Raw genomic sequence first — 7339 nt, 5'->3', positions numbered from 1 at the left:
TTCATTAAAAAAAAAAAAGCGTGTAATTTCAGGGCTGAGGTCAGCCAACCTTTAAAAGCCTCAAGACCCCATGATGGGATGACATGCAGCCAGCAAGACACAGTAAAACTGCTGCACATGTACCAGTAGGAAACCATTTTTTCTGATAAACTAGAGCATTTAATTGACTACTTTATCCAGATTGATCTGGTGAGTATTTACTGAAGACTAATTCTTTAAGTATGACATATGATAAATCCGAAGGATAGTACCTCATCGTTTAACATATTACTGTAAATTGTAAATAGCTGATAAGTAATTATTGTATTCAAATTCATTACTGTTGGCAATGTCATCTCTGAAGAACAGATAAATAAAGTTTGTTTACAAGGTAAAAAAAAAGAATAAAAACGATCTCCCCGATACCATAAGTAATATAAGTCAGGGGCAAAGCCTTGTATAATATGCCATTATATGTATTATGAAAATTTATGAAAATTTGTATATGTATATATGTGTGTTTATTTGTAAATACATCTCTTAAATAACCCCTAAGACATGGTAATAGTGGTGGCCTTTGGGAGAGGACTTGGGTGCCTAAGGGACTTTACCTTGCATTGCCTTGGTAGAATTTCAAAAGAAAGAAAACAGGAAGGGAAGGAAAATGTGATAAAAGCCTCCAAACTGAGCTGGGAAGATTTTGCTGAAGAGTAGCTGGTGCTCAGATTTGTCCCTTGCTAGAGGAGAAGGGGAGGAGGATTAAACTGGCTTCTCGAAACCGCCGTCTAATAAGTTAATGCCTTCCCACTGGCAGTACACCCCACTTCTCACTTGAATTTATACTTGAGGGCAATGGGGTATTTGTTTCTCAGATCTATATACTGAGCCTGGAAAAAAGGTTTGAGGTTATGAAAAAGAATGTGGAGGTCAAAAGGTCACCTTCCTTGCTCCATCTCTTTAAGCATTTGATTATGACTCATAGTGACAAATATATTTCACATGGTGATTCAGTATTCACATTTTTATATGTACGTGAGATAAACATTTTAAGTAACAATACATACTATGTGAGATCCACTTGGTTATTCAGTAAAATTCCATTACAGTTTTTAAAAATAGTGGGCGAGTCCTGTGATGTTGATTTGTAAACCCGTGATTGAGTATTGACCCCACCATCTGGAAAACTTGGCATTGTCTTGTAGAAGCCAACTCTAGTATTGCCTTTTGGAGACACTAATTTGGCCATCTTCAAAGATGTCCTTTCATCACATCTGAACCAAAAATCTCCAGCCTTGCTGATTCCTCCATTTTGAGACCCTGTGCTGCCTGGATCCCAAACACTTCCATTGCTAGAGAATTTTGTCTTCTCTCTGGTCCCCTCTGGTCCCACTCCTCTGCTACTGCTAGGAAAGATCTGAGCTTGTCATCATTGAACTCCTTTAGAAAGAGCTCATTAATGTGATCTCTAATTCCTTCTTTATACTTGGCGTTTACGAGCACGTTGCTTTTAATAGAGAGATACAAGGAATTTCATTGTAACAGTGAAGAAGGTAAACAACTCGAATGTCTACTAATCACATCTACAGACTCATAACAGTTGTTTAAAGGAAAGCAGGAGAGCTTTCTATGTACCTTATCATAAGGTCCTGTGGAACAATTTCCATGATACATAATTAAATGATAAAACAAGAGGCAAAATATTGTGGACAGTATACTTGTGTTTGTGTAAGAAGCAACACACCTATGGGGTTGTATAGGCATAGGATATCCCTGGGAGGACAAGTGAGACAATGACAGTGGTGTCTCTAGAAACAGGCGGATTGGGGAACAGGGATGGGGAGAGACTTACTTTTCACTGTGTACCTTTTTATGCTCTTTGAATTTCTACCATTATTGAATTTTTTTTCCCTACTCATATCTCTGGACAAGATATGAAAATTATAATTTCACAATTGCACTAACCATAGTGGGTACTTTAAAACTAGCTTAATTGAGATATGATTCATATGTCATAAAATTCACCCTTTTAAAGTGTACAGTCCGGTGTTTTTTTAGCAGATCCAGTTACACAACCATCACCGCTATCTAATTTCAGAATATTTTCATCACTTCCCCCCAAACCCTCTGTACACTTCCATAGTCAATTCACTGGCTCTAAATCTCTTCCGTCTTTGTGTCTGACACCCCCTCAGCTGTGTGTCCTACTCAGGAAGTCGAGTGGTCCAGAGCACAGCCTGGGGCGGAGCCTGGTGGAGCGCCAGCTCATTTTCACAGCAGGTATTTCAAAACAGAGTTTTAGCCATGTGCAAGGTTTAATACCCTAGCAACCACGAATCTACTTTCTGTTTGTATAGATTTGCCTGTAATGGACACTTCATAAAAATGGAATCATACAGTTTATGACTTTTTTTACGATGTTTTCAACATTCACTCATGCTATAGCTTCTATCAGTACTTCACTCCTTTTTATTGTCTAATAATATTTCATTGTATAGATATACCACTTTTATTTAACCATTATCAGCTGATGGTCGTTGGGTTGCTGTCACTGTTTGTCTATTATCAATAATGTTGCTGTGAGCATTTCCGTGCAGGTTTTTATGTGGACATACATTTTAAATTCTCTTAGGTATATAACAAGGAATGAAATTGCTGGGTCATATGGCGACTCTATATTTAACATTTTGAGGAACTGCCAAACCTTTTCTAAAATGGCTGCACCGTTTCACAGTCTTACCAGCAATGCATGAAAGTTCCACTTTCTTGTCATTCTTGCCAACACTCTTTTAAAAAAAAAAAAATCTTTTTTTGCCCTCCTACAATGGGTACTTTTTAAGCATTTGGTTGGAAATTATTTTTTTCCCAAAGCAAATGCGTTTAATAAGTAAGTCTCAGAAAGAAAGAAAGAAAAAATGTGAACTGGGCTTAAAATTCTTCCAGTTGTGGAGAGTCATGTGCAGGTTATGGGGATGGGCAAGTCTCTTGCAGCCAGCCGGGGTTCCATTTTCAGCTGGCTCATGTGCCACCTCTGGCACAAATATCCCAGGTCTCCAATCCCTGATCTAGGTTTAAAGTAAGAGGCATGAACAAGATTGCCCCGGGTTGAAAGGCTCAGGCTGCTTTTTACTACCCAAAATTTGCATTTAATGTGCTTCTTTGCAGAGATGTTTCCCGCCCCCCCCCTTTTAGGCAAAACAACAAATAAAGCATTCACTGGCCCTAAATCTCTTCTGTCTGTCTGTCTATGTGTCTGACACCCCCTCGGCTGTGAGTCTTACTCAGGAAGTGGAATGGTTCAGAGCATAGCCTGGGGTGGAGCCTGGAGGAGCGCCAGCTCATTTTCAGAGGAGATATTTCAAAACAGAGTTTTAGCCATGTGCAAGCCTTAGGTATCCACCCCAGCAATCTATTTTCACTTGCAGGGAAATTTCAGAGCGTAATAACTATAATGAGACAAAATGGAGGGGAAAGAAGAAAATCGTTACTAACCTTTGGATATTAATCCCTTCAAATTCAAAATTTGGAACTGCCATTCATAATCATTATTAATGTTTATCAAAGGTGTACTTTGTGCTTGACACTGTTCTTAGGGCTTTCACTGTATTGTTTTATTTGATCCTCATAATAGCCCTATGAAATATGTATTATTGTGGTTCCCATTTTAGGAAATGGAGGCACAGAAAGTTCAAGTAACCAGCCATTACCACACAGATTTATAAGTAGTAAAACCAGCCCAGCAGGGCAGGTGGTGAGTGCCAAGCTCATACACACAATAAAAGAGGGGAGGACGCAGGAGGCTGTGAGAGGGGCAGGGACAGAAGCAGAGCCTCTGGGCTGGACCAGACAATTGAGACCCATTCACTCGCCCACTCGCTTAAAGCCCATGGCTGAATTAGTAAATGCTTGCGTTCCCAGATTCCCTTGCAGCTAGGGTGACCAAGTAACCCATTTCTCCACTATAATGAAAAGTAAGGGAACATTTGCTTTGGGGGTTGGGGGGAGCAGAAAGGGGACAAGGGATATTTGGAGAAAGAGTTTTATACCTGGAAAAAAAAAGGAGGAGAGATACAATATCTCTCTTGACACCTCTTCACTCTTTTGCTTCCTGTACTTGGATTTGATTGTGAGTTGATGTGATGCTTCCGCTGTGGCAGCCATCTTGTGTCCATGAGACTATAAACTGAGGACAGAAGGCAATTTGCTGAAGGTGGCGGAGCAGAAGGATTGTAACATTCTGGTCCTTGATGAACACGTTGTCTTCCTCTAGACCTGTTATGTCTAGATAGCGAAATGTCTTGTTTATGTGTCTGTGGAGAGGCAGTAGAGCATCTTGGTTGAAAACATGAGCTTGTGAGCCTGGTTTATATCCTGACTCCAGCACTTAGTAGCTCATACCCTTGGGCAAGTTATGTGTTCATTGCCTCTATTTACTCATCTGTCGAAGGGAGATTATAATAAAAGACCCAGTGCTTAGGGTTATTGTGAGGGTTAAATGAACTAATATATATAAAGAACTTTGAATAATGCCCTGTAAATATAAAGATTATATAAATGCTGTGGAGTATTATCTTTTTTTTGCCATAATTTTTTGCCCCAAAGTTTTTATTTTGGAAATGTTCAAGTCTGCAGAAAACTTGCAATAATAATACAACAAATACCTGTGTACCCTGAACCTAGATGTACTAAATGCTTAAATTTTGCCACATTTGCTCACAACCCCCTGTGTTTTTTTTTTTTTTTTTTTCCCCACCTGGAATATTTGAGGGTAAATTGTAGGCAGGCCGGTTAGCATTATTACAGGTCTGGTAGCCTGTTACTTGCATACACAACATGTGACCCAAACTAGACCAACTGGACAAATTCCTCTTTTGAATTTAAATGTTAGATAAGGTGATGAGAAGATAGAATACAATGATTGATCTTCTTCAAATTTACTGCTGGCCCCAGATAAGACAATAATACATTCAGGATCTTCCTTTCCCTTGGTTTCTGACATTTCTTGGCGTGGTCCTCCAGTCTTCCTTTTGATTCTGTATGTAAGTGGCTACATAACATTCTACTACTTTGCAGAGTCTCTTGCTTACAACCCAAGAACCCCAACTGGCACAGCTGCCCTTGGGAAAGTGAGCACCCATTTGGGAACATGGAAGCAGAGGCTTCATGCAATCAGAAACGTGGGCAGAACCTGTTCATCTTTGGAGGGCCTTAGCTAGGTGACCTTCTAAGCCTGTCTTCATGGAGTTTCTGCTTCTGTGTCTTCGAGGTCAAGCCAATTTTATCGGGCTCATTTCAGAAGCTGAGACTGCTCTTCCTATCTATTGAAAGTTCTCAGCCACAGTGTAATAGAAGTTCGCACTTCTGTAGAGCGTTTCAATTGCTGTATAACAAACCAGTAAAAAATTTAGTGACTTAAAGAACAACCATTTTATTATCTCTCATGATATTTTATTATAGGTTGATTGGGCCCAGTGGGTGGTTCTTTTGTTTCAGACCTTATTGGTAAGGGCTGGAATCGCTTGAAGCCTGTAAGGGCTGGAATGTGCAAGAAAGTTGATTCATTAAAAAAAAAAAAAAAAAAAAGAAAGAAAAGGTTGACACATGTGGCTGGCAGTTACTACTGATTCTTGCCTGGTGTCTTAGCTTACAAGGCTGTCGACTGGACTGCCTCAAATTTCCCATGTGGCCTCTCTATTGGGCTTAGGCTTCTCATAGCATGGTAGCTGGGTTCCAACAGGAAGGAAGTGGAAGCTGCCAATCATCTTAAGGCATGGCTTGAAAGTCCCACCATATAACTTCTGCCACTTCCATTGGTCAAACGGTCACAGAGCAACCTCAATTCAAGGAAGATGATATAAAGTTTACCTCTTGATGGAGGAGTGGTTCGTGCAAACAGGGAAGTATGATGGCAGGCATCTTCACAGACCATCTACTAGAGCGTATCACTTATTTGACTTAGATGGTAAGCCTAGACTAGTGTTTCCCAGATGTCACTCAGTCTGGGATTGTGTCCATCAAAACACTGCCAAAGTTGGCATAGAAGTTGCTTCCTCCTGGAAGCCTTTTCTAGCATCCCTTGGGTTAAAGATCTGTCCTTGAGTCTCAAACAACATGTACATATATATATATTTTTTATTGTCAATATCGGTTATACTTTCTGTGAACATATGTATAAATTATTATTAATATAACTAATATATCGTATTCCTTCTGTTTTCCCCTGTTTTTTTTTTCTTTCCTTCCTTCTTTTCTTCTACAAATATTTATTAAGTGCCTATTATGGGCCAGACACAAAACAGGTGCTAGACACATTGGAGTGAATTAAACAGACAAATTCCCTGCCTTCTTGGAGCTTATAGTCTAGAGAGGGAGATGGACAATTAAAAAAAAAAAAATCAGATATTGTCATCATTCTGAAGGAAATAAATCAGGGTGATGTGACTCTGTGTGTGTGTGTATGTGTGTGTATGTAGTGTTTAGAAGATCTTCCTGAAGAGGAGATATTTCAGCAGAGATCTGAATGACAATAGAGAGAAAGCCAGGAAGAAAGAAAATTTCTAACAGCAAAAGGAACAAGTGAAAGGCCTTGAGGCAGGAGCATGCTTGGTATGTTCAGGAAACATCAGGAATGTTCGTGTCTGGCATGGGCGAAGACATGAGAAGCGATATATTACTTGAGATCGGACAAGGAAGCAGAGACCAGATCAGTTAAGAGTCTGGATTTTATCTCAGATGCAATGGGATACCACTGGAGCATGTTCAGGTTAGAAGTGACATAATTTAATATATGATTTTTCAACAATCCTTCTGGCTACTGTGTGGGGAGTGGCTTATAGGAAGACTAACGGGAGAAGCAGGGAGAGCAGCTGAGGAATCTCTAGGTGTTTAGGTGAAAGGTCATGCAGGGTCTTAGTATTTCATGTCTGGATTCTCGGCATCTAATATAGTATTTGTTATCTGTTGTTTGATGAGGGGGTGCATTTATCCATGTAGCAAATATCAAGTGAGTGAATACTATTGCTAAGCTCTGTAGTGGGTGCTGAGCCTATGTCAGAGAACAAAAGAGACAAAGCCCACCTTCATGGAGCTTTAATTCTAGTGAGAAAAGGAGATGAAAACGCCATAAGTAAACAAAAACATGAAATGTTTCCAATGATAAAAAGTGTTATGAAGAAAAATGAAACAGAAAAGGGGGTAAGGAATGCTGGGATTGGAGTGGGCAGGAGCTTAAAATAGAGAAATTAGGGAAGGTCTCACTGAAGATGTGACATTTTGCCAATGACCATGGGAGAGATGAGGAAGTTAGAGATTCGGATTTTTCTTGGGGGGAGGGGGGAAGAACCGGACAGAGGATAGAGCAAGT

Source organism: Rousettus aegyptiacus, unplaced genomic scaffold (assembly GCF_014176215.1).
Source record: "Rousettus aegyptiacus isolate mRouAeg1 unplaced genomic scaffold, mRouAeg1.p scaffold_m13_p_12, whole genome shotgun sequence".
Lineage (NCBI taxonomy): Eukaryota > Metazoa > Chordata > Mammalia > Chiroptera > Pteropodidae > Rousettus > Rousettus aegyptiacus.
This window is presented reverse-complemented; position numbering follows the sequence as displayed.